Source organism: Scyliorhinus torazame, chromosome 13 (genome assembly GCF_047496885.1).
Source record: "Scyliorhinus torazame isolate Kashiwa2021f chromosome 13, sScyTor2.1, whole genome shotgun sequence".
Taxonomy (NCBI): domain Eukaryota; kingdom Metazoa; phylum Chordata; class Chondrichthyes; order Carcharhiniformes; family Scyliorhinidae; genus Scyliorhinus; species Scyliorhinus torazame.
The window spans coordinates 188072078-188089113 of NC_092719.1; the positions used below are offsets into that span (position 1 = coordinate 188072078).

Genomic DNA, 17036 nt, shown 5'->3' on the forward strand with positions numbered 1-17036 from the left:
TCCTGTTCAGTCTTGCCGGTAATTAAAATGTCATCCAATAACATTGAACACCTGTTGAGGACACTAAGGATTTGGTCCATGGATTTTTTGGAATGGGTCTGGTGCAGACGGTATTCTGGCCAGTAGATGCTTGTATCTGAACTCTGTGTGTTCCAGAAGTTAGAATGGTTGCACCTCAGCTGCTACCTTCATCCGGAGGTATGCTTGGGACAAATGTATCTTATTGAACTGTTGTCCACCCGACAATCCAGAAAATAGATCCTCTATTAATGATGAGGGATACTAGTCGGCACAAAACAGGGTCATTTTAAAGTCAATTTATTGAGCTACCTGGCTTGATAACTGAGACAATTGGAGTTGCACAATCACTCGTCGTCATACTCTCGATCATTCCATGTTTGGTCAATTTGCCAAGTTCCACTTCGACTTTTGGTTTGATAGCATAGGGTACAGTTCTTGCCAGGTTTTATCTTAAATCGTACCTTGACTCCGGCCATTTCCCCTACAGTGTTTTCAAATATCAAGTCTTTGTAATGTGTTCTTTCCATCAACCAATTGGTTCGCAGTTTTCCAATTTAATTTGATTTTGTTCAAACATGTTCTTCTAAAAAGTACAGAAAAATTTCCTTTTACCACGTGTAATGGCAATTTTTCAGATTGACCATTCACTTCAACTTGTTCCTTTTTTATCTAATCCTTCACTCGAACCATCTCTTCATTGAACGTTCTCAAGATTATATCAGAAGTTTTTAATGGTATGTTCTTGAGATTTTGTTGATATAATATTTCAGAGATAAAAACAGCGTTCCTGTATCTACTTCCATTTTAATTTCATTCTCAATTAGTAGACATGATGATTCTTCCTCGGAATTTTCTTTGTCTTCAGTTATTCTGTATACTCTTTTTGTGGATATAAGGGCATTCTTGTTTTTATCCATCTTTGCGGTTTGAGGATTTTGTCCGGCCTGTCACGCCTTTGTTGTGTGACTTTTCTTGCCACAATGACAACATTTGTTTTCTCAACACCAACATTCCTGTTGACAATGCCTTGCCTGGGCACACCTATGACATGCTTGCATGTTGCTAGATCCTTTTCTTAGTATTCGTCATGTTTATTTTGGTGCCAGCTTGAATTTGGGAAGGTTCTTTTGCTGTCAATGCCATGGGCACTGCTATTTCAACAGCAAGTTTGAGCATTGGAGAGCTTTCTGTCAGCAATCGTCTCTGGATTGTGTCATTTCTCAATCCCTGGATTGTGTCATTTCTCAATCTGCGCACAAGTCTGTCTCACAGCATGTCCTCGATCCAAACTCCTAATTCTTTGCTAGCCTCCATAGTACTCCCACAAATTGTTGAATATTTTCACCTTTTCCTTGGCTACATTGATGAAATCTGAATCTGCCTGCAATGATCTGGGTGAGAAGTGTTCTTCAAAGCTCTTTGTTAATTCCTTGTAAGTCATTGTACCCGGCTTTGCAAGGTGGAGAAGACATTTTCATAGGGTGAAGGTTTCCTGTGCTATTAAACACAACAAAGTTGCTACTTTAATTTCCTCCAATATCCTGTTTGTTGCAATTAGTATTGAAATCTCTCTTCATAGGAACTCCATGATCTGCCATGAGTCCAGCTGAAAAAAACTCTCCAGCTTGGTAAGTAACATGTCTCTTTTATAGCCTGGATCCTTATTTCCTGGCTTTCTCTGCTCATTTTCCAGGAGGTTTTTCTTTTCAGCCCACCGACTGTGTAAATCGACCAGCACAACAACCGACTCTCTGACTGAAAAAGCCTTCTCACCAGGTCACTCTGTGTGGAGTTTGCACAATCTGTGTGTCTGCGTGGGTTTCACCCCCACAACCTGAAGGTGTGCAGGTTAGGTGGATTGGTCACACTAAATTGCCCCTTTTGTTTTTAATTTAGTACCCAATTAATTTTTTCCAATAAAGGGGCACTTTAGCGTGGCCAATTCACCTAGCCTGCATATCTTTGGGTTGTGGGGGCCAAACCCACGCAAACAAGGGGAGAATGTGCAAACTCCACACAGACAGTGACCCAGGGCCGGGATCGAACCTGGGACCTCAGCGCCGTGAGGAAGCAGTGCTATCCACTGCACCACCGTGCTGCCCTCTAAATTGCCCCTTAATTGGAAAAAAAAATTGGGTACCTTATTTTTTTAAAAATTAAGAACGGTCTTGAGTGCTTTCCATCATCAGCAAAAGCAGCATGCTCGTCTAGCAAGGCTGATGACCCCCATGCCCGATGGCCAATTCTACTGCACATTTATGGGTCATGGAGTGGTCTCTTGAAAATTGATCTTCACCTCGAGGTCCAAGTCTGTTTTTTTTTTTACGACTAGAAAAATGTCCTCCTTGTTGCCATCTTTATTTTTAATTCTGTTATGTTTTCGGGGGTTTTACTTTTATTCATAGTATAGACAAAGGATAACCTGGTTGCCACACCATAGGTTGCTTTAACCAGTTGTCAGACTTTATTTAAGATGGAACAGAGGGAAATCTCCTAAGTGCCTCTGCTGACGTCACCACGTCTTCTGCGATCAAACAACATCATAGGAACACTCAGCCAAGACCTTTGTACAATGAAGCATTTCCAGGATGTTTGGGGATGAACTAGAACTGACATTCTTAAAGTAGGCTAGCATGGACTTAAGGAACTCTTTGTTGACAATAAGATGGCCAGTTTTAAAAATGCCAACAAAAAAATCTGGTTCTGTTCTGTAAACGGAGGAACAGTTTGATTAGAAGTACCTCCAGTACAAGATTTCCCGAGGGCGGCACGGTGGCACAGTCGTTAGCACTGCTGCCTCAGGGCGCTGAGGACCCGGGTTCAATCCCGGCCCAGAGTCACTGTCCATGTGAAGTTTGCACATTCTCCCCATGTTTGCGCGAGTCTGACCCCCACAACCAAAAGATGTACAGGGTAGGTGGATAGGCTACGCTAAATTGCCCCTTAATTAGGGGGGAAAAAAAGAATTGGGTACTCTAAATTTATATTTACCAATTAAGGTAAATGATATTTACCAATTAAGGTTACAGGTATGTGCAGGACACTGCTCTGTTCCATTGACACCGCTCTGTGCATCCAAATGCATAGATTGAATATAACGAAAGAACAATACTGTGCATGCTAGAAATCTGAAATCAAAACAAATACTGGAAATACTCAGCAGGTAGGTACATCGGCGAAGAGGGAAAATGTGTTAAAATTTCATATCAGTGCCCTCCAATCAGAGCTGGAAGATGTCCAAGGCGGACAGCCCTTAAGGCCAATGTAGAGCCAAGGGAAAGGAACCAGGAAAAGAATAAAACAGTGGAGGGCAAGAGTGAATAAATATCAAATTTGAATTTGTTGCAAGGCGAGAGAAGGCGATGAGCAGACAATTTACACTGTGGGTGCACCTACACCACATGGACAGCTAAGGTTCAAGAAGGTGGCTCACCGCCTCCTTCTCAAAGGCAACCCTCAAGATTTAAAAAATGTGGGGGGAATTTTAATTTTCAAGCCCCTTCATAGCAAGGGACGCCAGCAGGGCATCAGTAACCTGGAAATATCAGCAGAACCCGGAAATCTCAGCAGTGAATGTAGCAGTGGGTTTTAATCAAGTTGTTGCATTTTCATCTGACTTCCAGGTGACCCGATAATATAAAGACAACCCGCACCAACCTGTTCTAGCTCCAATGTTTAAAGGAACTTGAGGACCAAAACCTGTACAGATGGATGCTCAACGTTGCAAGGCAGCAATGCACTTGAACAATGCAACCCTGGAGATGATGCTTCAGACTAATGGGGAGATTCTGTTCTGCAAATGGGAGGAAGATGGCAGCTGCAGTAAACAAGCAGCAGGCAAGGCTGGCATGGCAGAGAAGGTCAACAATAAAATTGTGGTGTCGTGCTCTTAGATGCAATGCCATAGGAGGTTTAATGACCAGATCAGGACATGGAAGGTACGTGACATAGGACATTCAAGTGCAAATTTCACCCCCGCTTTAGCTAGCTATATTCTGCATCACTCCTTATATTGGCTTACCGTGGCAGCAGTGCACCTAGCCCTTTCTGCTGAGGTACCTTTTCACATCTCCATATGACCAGGTGCCATTTAAAACCCAACCTTATATGGGCAGCACGGTAGCACTGTTGCTTCACAGCGCCAGGGTTCCAGGTTCGATTCCTGGCTTGGGTCACTGTATGTGCGGAGTCTGCATGTTCTCCCTGTGTCTGCATGGGTTTCCTCCAGGTGCTCCGGTTTCTTGCCACAAGCCCCAAAAGATGTGCTGTTAGGTGAATTCATGTCCAATTCACCTATGTGTACCCGAACAGGTGCGACTAGGGGCTTTTCACAGTAACTTCATTGCAGTGTTAATGTAAGCCTACTTGTGACAATAAATGTAAGCCTACTTGTGACAATAAAGATTATAATAATATGTTACACTCAGCCCTCTGTTACCCTCTTCAAATCTCCTTCCAATCTCTCAAAACATCAATTCTCGTACTCTTATATCTTTCTCTCCTGGAAGGAGACAATAATGCAGAGATAGGGGGTGGGATTCACCGACCCCTCTGCGGGTCGGAGAATCGCCGGGGGGGGGGGGGGGGGGGGGGGCGGCGTGAATCCCACCCCCGGCAGGCGCCGAATTCTCCGGCACTGAAAATTCGGCGGGGCGGGAATCGCGCCGCGCCGGTCGGCGGGCCCCACCCTGGCGATTCTCCGCCCCGCGATGGGCCGAAGTCCCGCTGCTGTCATGCCAGTCCCGCCGGCGTGAATCAAATCACCTACCTTACCGGCGGGACTGGCGGCGCGGGCGGACTCCGGGACCCTGGGGGGGGGGGGCGCGGGGTGATCTGGCCCAGGGGGGAGCCCCCACGGTGGCCTGCCCCGCGATCGGGGCCGACCGATCTGTGGGTGGGCCTGTGCCGTGGGGGAAGACTTTTCCTTCCACCTCGGCCATAGCCTCCGTGATGGTCGATGTGGAAGTGACCCCCCCCCCTGCGCATGCGCGGGGATGACGTCAGCAGCCGCTGAAGCTCCCGCACATGCACGGACTTCCGCCGACCGGCGGAGTCCTTTCGGCCCCAGCTGGCGTGGCGGCAAAGGCCTTTCCCACCGGCCGGCGGCACGCCAACCACTCCGGCGTGGGCCGAGCCCCTCAAGGTGAGGGCTTGGCCCTTAAAGGTGCGGAGAAATCCGCACCTTTGGGGCGGCCCGACGCCGGAGTGGTTCACGACACTCCATCCCGCCGGGACCCCCCCACCCCGCCGGGTAGGGGAGAATCCCGGCCAGGGTAGCGGAGTAGGTCCTTGATTCACCTCCACCCTGAAAGCTGTGGGGGAGGAGGGGATGATTGCTGCTGTTTCTGCTCTCCTTGCTCCTCATCCGAGGCCCAAGCTGGAGCTGCAGAGGTGGCTACCATGCTGCTGTGAAGGCTGACAACTGGGAAGTGCTGATCAAAGGCAAAAAGCACCCAAAGTAGTGCTTTTAAGAGACCTCCAAAACGTTGCAAATCCTGTCCAAAGCAGTGAAAGCACACTCGTAATCCTGTCAGCCCAAGCCTTTTACTTAAACTGGGAAACAGGCGTCACAGATTAATATTTACCACCTTTCTTTGATTGTCATTTTTAGTTCACGCTGCCCTCTTACCTTATTTTTCTCCACCTGGTAAGTTTCATGAAGCTGGCAGGTTCCCTGATGCCAGTTTCAAATCTTTTAACTTGTCACCCACATAGAAACTCACTCACCTTAAGATTCTCCTCCATGGGTGCGTCCAGGGCGAGGTGCAAATGGTTGCAGCTGAATAGCAGAGAAGGAAAATGTGCAAAATATGGCAAAGGGAAGACTCCTCTGGCACAGGAATGTGGTGGAAGAAAGGTAGCTGAGGCCCGGGGGTACAGACCATCCAACCTGCCATGTACTGTTAGAGGATCCTCGCCCTGAGTAAAATCCCACACATTCTCTACTTGCAGTAGAACCATCTACATTATTAGCGTCTGCCTTCTGAGTAAGAAATAGAGACATGGTTGCGGTCTAAAGTTGTTAAACTCAATGTTGAGGCTGGAAGGCTGAAAAATGCCTTGTCGAAAATAGACAGTTCCTCGAGCATGTGTTCCGCTTCGTTGGAACAATGTAGGCGGCTGCGGACAGAGATCAGAGTGGGTGTGGGATGAAGAATTGATGAAGATATAGATGTTGTGCGATGGACGTATCAAGAGGCTCAGCTGGCTGTTTGTTATTACCATGAGACAATCTAACATTGCGTGACTACATTCAATTCAGATCACGCCAAATATATATTTACGGTTGATGAGAACCAAAAACATGTAACATGGAATGACAAAGCCTACACCACAGAAAAACCTCATTCAACGTTCCTGGTCTGCGCTTTACGTGACTTTCCTCCTTCCATTCAGCTCTATCGGAAATTCAGCAAATAACGACCCCTGCACCTGAAAATCAGGACAGCCCAATTTCTATTCCTGAGTTCATGTCACATTTACAAGGCATTATTTGTAAATGTAAAGAGAATAACTTGCAATTATATAATAGTTTTCAGGAGCTCCCAAAAGAGTCTTACGGCAAACAAAATACCTTTGGAACTGTAATCATTGCTGTCATGTAAGCAAATACGTGGCCAATTTGCACACAGCAAAGATTTAATCATCAGGTAAGGCAGCAGGACAAAGGAAAAGCTATGTTACATTTTTTATTTTATTTTTAATTAAGGGGCAATTTAGTGTGGCCAATCCACCTCCCCTGCACATCTTTGGGTTGTGGGGGTGAGATCCACGCAGACACTGGGAGAATGTGCAAACTCCACACAGACAGTGACCCGGGGCCAGGATCGAATCCAGGTCCTCAGTGCTGTGAGGCAGTAGTGCTAACCACTGCACCACCGTGTCATACTAGATTTATTACTTTTGACAATAATCGGCCCAGTACTTTTGACAATCTGCCCAGGACAATAACTATCTCCAATCCCAGTCCCGTTGGGACAACCAACATTCCGAGCCCTGCTTGGGCCGGTTTTTATGTTCGGTTCCAGCATGCCCTGGCTGAATGGGCCTCCGCCCCTTGCCTGGGAACCTCATACTCCACGAGCCCCACGGGGAGATAATGGTTTCCCTATCAAGCATCTTGGGGGTTATGACCCCGCTCCTCCAAAGTGCAAAGGTTCCCCCTCAAGCCGTCATTGGCCTTCTGCCCCGCTTTGGCAGAGGCTGAGCTTCTACCTGCGGCGGGTCTGGGTCGATGGTGTATACCGGTTGGTTGACCACCTTTTCTAGCCCGAACTCCGGAGGGCTATTGCTGGAACCTCTGCCCTGGGCATGCTATTATCTGCCTGTCCGGTGCTATCTTCCTCCTGCTGGTCCAGTGGATGGGCCATGGCCGGATGGGTTCCCTGGCTGAGAGGTGGTTTCTGGCAAGGGTTTCTAGTTGGGCATTGAGCAGCACGGCTCCCGTTAAGGTCGTCCACATGTCTTTGTTGGATTTTCCCCAGGACCTTGACTTTATAAGAGACCAGCCCTAATCTCTCGTTTATGACTCCAGCGAGCCAGAATGCCACATCTCCAAAGTTGTGGGTATAGATGATGTGTCCCTGATTGGAACTTCCGCCCTGGCATCCGACGGTCACGGTGCCATTTCTATGCTTCTTGCTGCACTTCCACTTTTCCATTGAAGTTCAGGGAAGTCGGGCTTAACCGGGTCCTGAGATTATGGCCTATCGGTAGTTCTGCTGGTGCTATCCGTATTGTCACGTGCATCATCATCCTGTAATTAAAAAATAATCCTGTCACTCGCATGTCTATGGAGCCTGTGGTCTGCTTTTTTTATGCCTCTTTTGAATTTTTCAGCCAGAACGTGAGATGAGGGATGGTACAGCAGTTTTGATGTGCCGGATTCCGTTCAGCTTTGCGAATGTGGCAAACTCTTCGCTCGTGAACGGCGTTCCGTTATCCATCACCAGAACTTCTGGGATCCCATGGGTACTGAACGAGCATCTCAGCTTCTCGACAGTCGTCCTTGACGTCGTCAAGTTCATCTTATAAATGTCGAGACATTTTGAGGTGGGCATCCACAATAACAAGAAACATGGAACCCATGAAAGGCCCTGCAAAGGTGACATGTAGCCTTACCCAGGGATGCCCTGGCCATTCCCAGGGATGAAGGGAGGATGCTGGCGGGAGTGTTCGGTGCTCCTGACATGCCAGGCAACTGCGCCCTAATCACTCAAATGTCTCCATCGATGCCAGGCCACCAGATGTATCTTCAAGCTGGCATCATCATTTTCGAGGCACCCGGTGACCACTGTGTAGATCCGTCAGGAGGAACTCCTGACCCTACAGTTGGATGATCATGCGAGCTCTCCACCGCATGATACCATCCTCCGCACTTCGCTCTTGGTCTTTCTGGGTGTCGGGCTGCTGGGGGAGGGTGGGGGGGGGAGAATGCGAGTTCCATGTGAACCGCCATTTAATGGTATGTGGTGGAGATTTGCCAACTTAGGAACTTGTTGAGTCAATGTTCGAACCTGAACAGCCATCGCTGGCAGAATATCCATAAAATTCAGGCTCGCTACTACTTTATCTGCCACCAGTGGGGACGGGGGACTTGTAGACAGCGGGAGACGACTAAAGGTGTCAGCGTGGGTTATTTAGGGTGTCAGCATGGGTTATTTAGGGTGTCAGCGTGGCTATTTACGGTGTCAGCGTGGGTTATTTAGGGTGTCAGCGTGGGTTATTTAGGGTGTCAGCGTGGGTTATTTAGGGTGTCAGCGTGGGCTATTTAGGGTGTCAGCATGGGCTATTTAGGTTGTCAGCGTGGGCTATTTAGTGTCTCAGCGTGGGCTATTTAGGGTGTCAGCGTGGGCTATTTAGGGTGTTAGCGTGGGCTATTTAGGGTGTCAGCGTGGGCTATCTAGGGTGTCAGCGTGGGCTATTTAGGGTGTCAGCGTGGGCTATTTAGGGTGTCAGTGTAGGTTATTTAGGGTGTCAGCGTGGGCTATTTAGGGTGTCAGTGTGGGTTATTTAGGGTGTCAGCGTGTGTTATTGAGGCTGTCAGCGTGGGTTATTTAGGGTGTCAGCGTGGGCTATTTAGGGTGTCAGTGTAGGTTATTTAGGGTGTCAGTGTAGGTTATTTAGGGTGTCAGCGTGTGTTATTTAGGGTGTCAGTGTAGGTTATTTAGGGTGTCAGCGTGTGTTATTTAGGGTGTCAGCGAGGGCTATTTAGGTTGTCAGCGTGGGTTATTTAGTGTCTCAGCGTGGGCTATTTAGGGTGTCAGTGTAGGTTATTTAGGGTGTCAGTGTAGGTTATTTAGGGTGTCAGCGTGTGTTATTTAGGGTGTCAGCGTGTGTTATTTAGGGTGTCAGCGAGGGCTATTTAGGTTGTCAGCGTGGGCTATTTAGTGTCTCAGCGTGGGCTATTTAGTGTCTCAGCGTGGGCTATTTAGGTTGTCAGCGTGGGCTATTTAGTGTCTCAGCGTGGGTTATTTAGGGTGTCAGTGTAGGTTATTTAGGGTGTCAGCGTGTGTTATTTAGGGTGTCAGCGAGGGCTATTTAGGTTGTCAGCGTGGGCTATTTAGTGTCTCAGCGTGGGTTATTTAGGGTGTCAGCGTGGGCTATTTAGGGTGTCAGCGTGGGCTATTTAGGGTGTCAGCGTGGGCTATTTAGTGTCTCAGCGTGGGCTATTTAGGGTGTCAGCGTGGGCTATTTAGGGTGTCAGCGTATGTTATTTAGGGTGTCAGCGTGGGCTATTTAGTGTCTCAGCGTGGGTTATTTAGGGTGTCAGCGTGGGCTATTTAGGGTGTCAGCGTGGGCTATTTAGTGTCTCAGCGTGGGTTATTTAGGGTGTCAGCGTGGGCTATTTAGAGTGTCAGCGTGGGTTATTTAGGGTGTCAGCGTGGGCTATTTAGGGTGTCAGCGTGGGCTATTTAGTGTCTCAGCGTGGGTTATTTAGGGTGTCAGCGTGGGCTATTTAGGGTGTCAGCGTGGGCTATTTAGGGTGTCAGCGTGGGCTATTTAGTGTCTCAGCGTGGGTTATTTAGGGTGTCAGCGTGGGCTATTTAGGTTGTCAGCGTGGGCTATTTAGGGTGTCAGCGTGGGCTATTTAGGGTGTCAGCGTGGGCTATTTAGTGTCTCAGCGTGGGCTATTTAGGGTGTTAGCGTGGGCTATTTAGGGTGTCAGCGTGGGCTATTTAGGGTGTCAGCGTGGGCTATTTAGTGTCTCAGCGTGGGCTATTTAGGGTGTCAGCGTGGGCTATTTAGGGTGTCAGCGTGGGCTATTTAGTGTCTCAGCGTGGGCTATTTACGGTGTCAGCGTGGGCTATTTAGGTTGTCAGCGTGGGTTATTTAGGGTGTCAGCGTGGGCTATTTAGGGTGTCAGCGTGGGCTATTTAGGGTGTCAGCGTGGGCTATTTAGTGTCTCAGCGTGGGCTATTTAGGGTGTTAGCGTGGGCTATTTAGGGTGTCAGCGTGGGCTATTTAGGGTGTCAGCGTATGTTATTTAGGGTGTCAGCGTGGGCTATTTAGGGTGTCAGCGTGGGCTATTTAGTGTCTCAGCGTGGGCTATTTAGGGTGTCAGCGTGGGCTATTTAGGGTGTCAGCGTGGGTTATTTAGGGTGTCAGCGTGGGTTATTTAGGGTGTCAGCGTATGTTATTTAGGGTGTCAGCGTGGGCTATTTAGTGTCTCAGCGTGGGCTATTTAGGGTGTCAGCGTGGGCTATTTAGGGTGTCAGCGTGGGCTATTTAGGGTGTCAGCGTATGTTATTTAGGGTGTCAGCGTGTGTTATTTAGGGTGTCAGCGTGGGCTATTTAGGGTGTCAGCGTGGGCTATTTAGGGTGTCAGCGTGTGTTATTTAGGGTGTCAGCGTGGGTTATTTAGGGTGTCAGCGTGGGCTATTTAGGGTGTCAGCGTGGGCTATTTAGTGTCTCAGCGTGGGCTATTTAGGGTGTCGGCGTGGGCTATTTAGGGTGTCGGCGTGGGCTATTTAGTGTCTCTGCGTGGGCTATTTAGGGTGTCAGCGTGGGCTATTTAGGGTGTCAGGGTGGGTTATTTAGGGTGTCAGCGTGGGCTATTCAGTGTCTCAGCGTGGGCTATTTAGGGTGTCAGCGTGGGCTATTTAGTGTCTCAGCGTGGGCTATTTAGGGTGTCAGCGTGGGCTATTTAGTGTCTCAGCGTGGGCTATTTAGGGTGTCAGCGTGGGCTATTTAGGGTGTCGGCGTATGTTATTTAGGGTGTCAGCGTGTGTTATTTAGGGTGTCAGCGTGGGCTATTTAGGGTGTCAGCGTGGGCTATTTAGGGTGTCAGCGTGGGCTATTTAGGGTGTCAGCGTGGGCTATTTAGTGTCTCAGTGTGGGCTATTTAGGGTGTCAGCGTGGGTTATTTAGGGTGTCAGCGTGGGCTATTTAGGGTGTCAGCGTGGGCTATTTAGTGTCTCAGCGTGGGCTATTTAGGGTGTCAGCGTGGGCTATTTAGTGTCTCAGTGTGGGCTATTTAGGGTGTCAGCGTGGGCTATTTAGGGTGTCAGCGTGGGCTATTTAGGGTGTTAGCGTGGGTTATTTAGTGTCTCAGTGTGGGCTATTTAGGGTGTCAGCGTAGGCTATTTAGGGTGTCAGCATGGGCTATTTAGGGTGTCAGCGTGGGCTATTTAGGGTGTCAGCGTGGGTTATTTAGGGTGTCAGCGTGGGCTATTTAGGGTGTTAGCGTGGGCTATTTAGTGTCTCAGCGTGGGCTATTTAGGGTGTCAGCGTGGGCTATTTAGGGTGTCAGCGTGGGCTATTTAGGGTGTCAGCGTGGGCTATTTAGGGTGTCAGGGTGGGTTATTTAGGGTGTCAGCGTGGGCTATTTAGGGTGTCAGCGTGGGTTATTTAGGGTGTCAGCGTGGGCTATTTAGGGTGTTAGCGTGGGCTATTTAGTGTCTCAGCGTGGGTTATTTAGGGTGTCAGCGTGGGCTATTTAGGGTGTCAGCGTGGGCTATTTAGTGTCTCAGTGTGGGCTATTTAGGGTGTCAGCGTGGGCTATTTAGTGTCTCAGCGTGGGTTATTTAGGGTGTCAGCGTGGGCTATTTAGGGTGTCAGCGTGGGTTATTTAGGGTGTCAGCGTGGGCTATTTAGGGTGTCAGCGTGGGTTATTTAGGGTGTCAGCGTGGGCTATTTAGGGTGTTAGCGTGGGCTATTTAGTGTCTCAGCGTGGGCAATTTAGGGTGTCAGCGTGGCTATTTAGGGTGTTAGCGTGGGCTATTTAGGGTGTTAGCGTGGGCTAATTAGGGTGTCAGCGTGGCTATTTAGGGTGTTAGCGTGGTCTAATTAGGGTGTCGGTCTGGGCTGTTTAGGGTGTCGGCGTGGGCTATTTAGGGTGTCAGCCTGGGTTATTTAGGGTGTCAGCGTGGGCTATTTAGGGTGCCAGCGTGGCTATTTAGGGTGTTAGCGTGGGCTAATTAGGGTGTCAGCCTGGGCTGTTTAGGGTGTCGGCGTGGGCTATTTAGGGTGTCAGCCTGGGTTATTTAGGGTGTCAGCCTGGGTTATTTAGGGTGTCAGCGTGGGTTATTTAGAGTGTCAGTGTGGGTTATTTAGGGTGTCAACGTGGCTAGTTAGGATGTCAGCGTGGGCTATTTAGGGTGTCAGCGTGGGCTATTTAGGGTGTCAACGTGGCTAGTTAGGATGTCAGCGTGGGCTGTTTAGGGTGTCGGCGTGGCTATTTAGGGTGTCAACGTGGGCTATTTAGGGTGTCAACGTGGCTAGTTAGGATGTCAGCGTGGGCTATTAAGGGTGTCAGCGTGGGCTATTTAGGGTGTCAGCGTGGGCTATTTAGGGTGTCAGCGTGGGCTATTTAGGGTGTCAGCGTGGGCTATTTAGGGTGTCAGCGTGGGCTATTTAGGGTGTCAGCGTATGTTATTTAGGGTGTCAGCGTGGGCTATTTAGGGTGTCAGTGTGGGTTATTTAGGTTGTCAGCGTGTGTTATTTAGGGTGTCAGCGTGGGCTATTTAGTGTGTCAGCGTATGTTATTTAGGGTGTCAGTGTGGGCGATTTAGGGTGTCAGCGTATGTTATTTAGGGTGTCAGCGTGGGCTATTTAGGGTGTCAGTGTGGGTTATTTAGGTTGTCAGCGTGTGTTATTTAGGGTGTCAGCGTGGGCTATTTAGTGTGTCAGCGTATGTTATTTAGGGTGTCAGCGTGGGTTATTTAGGGTGTCAGCGTGTGTTATTTAGGGTTTCAGCGTGGGCTATTTAGTGTCTCAGCGTGGGCTATTTAGGGTGTCAGCGTGGGCTATTTAGGGTGTCAGCGTGGGTTATTTAGGGTTTCAGCGTGGGCTATTTAGTGTCTCAGCGTGGGCTATTTAGGGTGTCAGCGTGGGCTATTTAGGGTGTCAGCGTGGGTTATTTAGGGTGTCAGCGTGGGCTATTTAGGGTGTCAGCGTGGGCTATTTAGTGTCTCAGCGTGGGCTATTTAGGGTGTCAGCGTGGGCTATTTAGGGTGTCAGCGTGGGCTATTTAGTGTGTCAGCGTGGGTTATTTAGGGTGTCAGCGTGGGCTATTTAGGGTGTCAGCGTGGGCTATTTAGGTTGTCAGCGTGGGCTATTTAGTGTCTCAGCGTGGGCTATTTAGGGTGTCAGCGTGGGCTATCTAGGGTGTCAGCGTGGGCTATCTAGGGTGTCAGCGTGGGCTATTTAGGGTGTCAGCATGGGCTATTTAGGGTGTCAGTGTAGGTTATTTAGGGTGTCAGCGTGGGCTATTTAGGGTGTCAGTGTGGGTTATTTAGGGTGTCAGCGTGTGTTATTGAGGCTGTCAGCGTGGGTTATTTAGGGTGTCAGCGTGTGTTATTTAGGGTGTCAGTGTAGGTTATTTAGGGTGTCAGTGTAGGTTATTTAGGGTGTCAGTGTAGGTTATTTAGGGTGTCAGTGTAGGTTATTTAGGGTGTCAGCGTGTGTTATTTAGGGTGTCAGCGTAGGTTATTTAGGGTGTCAGCGTGTGTTATTTAGGGTGTCAGCGTAGGTTATTTAGGGTGTCAGCGTGTGTTATTTAGGGTGTCAGCGTGTGTTATTTAGGGTGTCAGCGTGGGCTATTTAGGGTGTCAGCGTGGGTTATTTAGGGTGTCAGCGTGGGCTATTTAGTGTCTCAGCGTGGGCTATTTAGTGTCTCAGCGTGGGCTATTTAGGGTGTCAGCGTGGGCTATTTAGTGTCTCAGCGTGGGCTATTTAGGGTGTCAGCGTGGGCTATTTAGGGTGTCAGCGTGGGCTATTTAGGGTGTCAGCGTGGGCTATTTAGGGTGTCAGCGTATGTTATTTAGGGTGTCAGCGTGGGCTATTTAGGGTGTCAGCGTGGGCTATTTAGTGTCTCAGCGTGGGCTATTTAGGGTGTCAGCGTGGGCTATTTAGGGTGTCAGCGTGGCTTATTTAGGGTGTCAGCGTGGGTTATTTAGGGTGTCAGCGTGGGCTATTTAGGGTGTCAGCGTATGTTATTTAGGGTGTCAGCGTGGGCTATTTAGTGTCTCAGCGTGGGCTATTTAGTGTCTCAGCGTGGGCTATTTAGGGTGTCAGCGTGGGCTATTTAGTGTCTCAGCGTGGGCTATTTAGGGTGTCAGCGTGGGTTATTTAGGGTGTCAGCGTGGGTTATTTAGGGTGTCAGCGTGGGTTATTTAGGGTGTCAGCGTGGGCTATTTAGGGTGTCAGCGTGGGCTATTTAGTGTCTCAGCGTGGGCTATTTAGGCTGTCAGCGTGGGCTATTTAGGGTGTCAGCGTGGGCTATTTAGGGTGTCAGCGTATGTTATTTAGGGTGTCAGGGTGGGTTATTTAGGGTGTCAGCGTGGGCTATTCAGTGTCTCAGCGTGGGCTATTTAGGGTGTCAGCGTGGGCTATTTAGTGTCTCAGCGTGGGCTATTTAGGGTGTCAGCGTGGGCTATTTAGGGTGTCAGCGTATGTTATTTAGGGTGTCAGCGTGGGTTATTTAGGGTGTCAGCGTGGGCTATTTAGGGTGTCAGCGTGGGCTATATAGTGTCTCAGCGTGGGCTATTTAGGGTGTCAGCGTGGGCTATTTAGGGTGTCAGCGTATGTTATTTAGGGTGTCAGCGTGTGTTATTTAGGGTGTCAGCGTATGTTATTTAGGGTGTCAGCGTGTGTTATTTAGGGTGTCAGCGTGGGCTATTCAGTGTCTCAGCGTGGGCTATTTAGGGTGTCAGCGTGGGCTATTTAGGGTGTCAGCGTGGGTTATTTAGGGTGTCAGCGTGGGTTATTTAGGGTGTCAGCGTGTGTTATTTAGGGTGTCAGCATGGGTTATTTAGGTTGTCAGCGTGGGCTATTTAGGGTGTCAGCGTGGGCTATTTAGGGTGTCAGCGTATGTTATTTAGGGTGTCAGCGTGGGCTATTTAGTGTCTCAGCGTGTGCTATTTAGGATGTCAGCGTGGGCTATTTAGGTTGTCAGCGTATGTTATTTAGGGTGTCAGCGTGTGTTATTTAGGGTGTCAGCGTATGTTATTTAGGGTGTCAGCGTGTGTTATTTAGGGTGTCAGCGTGGGCTATTCAGTGTCTCAGCGTGGGCTATTTAGGGTGTCAGCGTGGGCTATTTAGTGTCTCAGCGTGGGCTATTTAGGGTGTCAGCGTGGGCTATTTAGGGTGTCAGCGTATGTTATTTAGGGTGTCAGCGTGTGTTATTTAGGGTGTCAGCGTGGGCTATTTAGGGTGTCAGCGTGGGCTATTTAGGGTGTCAGCGTGGGCTATTTAGGGTGTCAGTGTGGGCTATTTAGGGTGTCAGCGTGGGCTATTTAGGGTGTCAGCGTGGGTTATTTAGGGTGTCAGTGTGGGCTATTTAGGGTGTCAGCGTGGGCTATTTAGTGTCTCAGTGTGGGCTATTTAGGGTGTCAGCGTATGTTATTTAGGGTGTCAGCGTGGGCTATTTAGGGTGTCAGCGTGGGCTATTTAGTGTCTCAGCGTGGGCTATTTAGGGTGTCAGCGTGGGTTATTTAGGGTGTCAGCGTGGGCTATTTAGGGTGTCAGCGTGGGCTATTTAGTGTCTCAGCGTGGGCTATTTAGGGTGTCAGTGTGGGCTATTTAGGGTGTCAGCGTAGGCTATTTAGGGTGTCAGCGTGGGCTATTTAGGGTGTCAGCGTGGGCTATTTAGGGTGTCAGCGTGGGCTATCTAGTGTGTCAGCGTGGGTTATTTAGGGTGTCAGCGTGGGCTATTTAGGGTGTCAGCGTGGGTTATTTAGGGTGTCAGCGTGGGCTATCTAGGGTGTCAGCGTGGGCTATTTAGGGTGTCAGCAGGGCTATTTAGTGTCTCAGCGTGGGCTATTTAGGGTGTCAGCGTGGGCTATTTAGGGTGTCAGCGTGGGTTATTGAGGGTGTCAACGTGGGCTATTTAGGGTGTCAGCGTGGGCTATTTAGGGTGTTAGCGTGGGCTATTTAGGGTGTCAGCGTGGGTTATTTAGTGTGTCAGCCTGGGCTATTTATGGTGTCAGCATGGGCTATTTAGGGTGTCAGCGTGGCTATTTAGTGTGTCAGCATGGGCTATTTAGGGTGTCAACGTGGCTATTTAGGGTGCCAGCGTGGCTATTTACGGTGTCAGCGTGGGCTAATTAGGGTGTCAGCGTGGGCTATTTAGGGTGTCAGCCTGGGTTATTTAGGGTGTCAGTGTGGGTTATTTAGGGTGTCGGCGTGGGCTATTTAGGGTGTCAGCCTGGGTTATTTAGGGTGTCAGTGTGGGTTATTTAGGGTGTCGGCGTGGGCTATTTAGGGTGTCAGCCTGCGTTATTTAGGGTGTCAGCGAGGGTTATTTAGGGTGTCAGTGTGGGCTATTTAGGGTGTCAGCGTGGGCTATTTAGGGTGTCAGCCTGGGCTGTTTAGGGTGTCAGCGTGGGCTATTTAGGGTGTCAACGTGGCTATTTAGGGTGCCAGCGTGGCTATTTAGGGTGTCAGCGTGGGTTATTTAGGGTGTCAGTGTGGGCTATTTAGGGTGTCAGCGTGGGCTATTTAGTGTCTCAGCGTGGGCTATTTAGGGTGTCAGCGTGGGTTATTTAGGGTGTCAGCGTGGGCTATTTAGGGTG

At 49.2% G+C, this 17036-nt stretch overlaps 1 long non-coding RNA gene across 2 annotated transcripts in view; it reads left to right on the plus strand.

Annotated features, from left to right (window-relative positions):
- Positions 1 to 17036, plus strand: part of LOC140387750 (uncharacterized) — a 111900-nt gene that overhangs the window by 76939 nt on the left and 17925 nt on the right. Inside the window, exons 2-3 of one of the 2 annotated variants that reach the window (XR_011934001.1) lie at positions 1601 to 1649; positions 3645 to 3959. This is a non-coding gene — a long non-coding RNA (uncharacterized lncRNA). Of the gene's footprint in view, positions 1 to 1600; positions 1650 to 3644; positions 4419 to 17036 lie in introns of those variants that run through there. The other variant, XR_011934000.1, reaches the window with a different exon arrangement.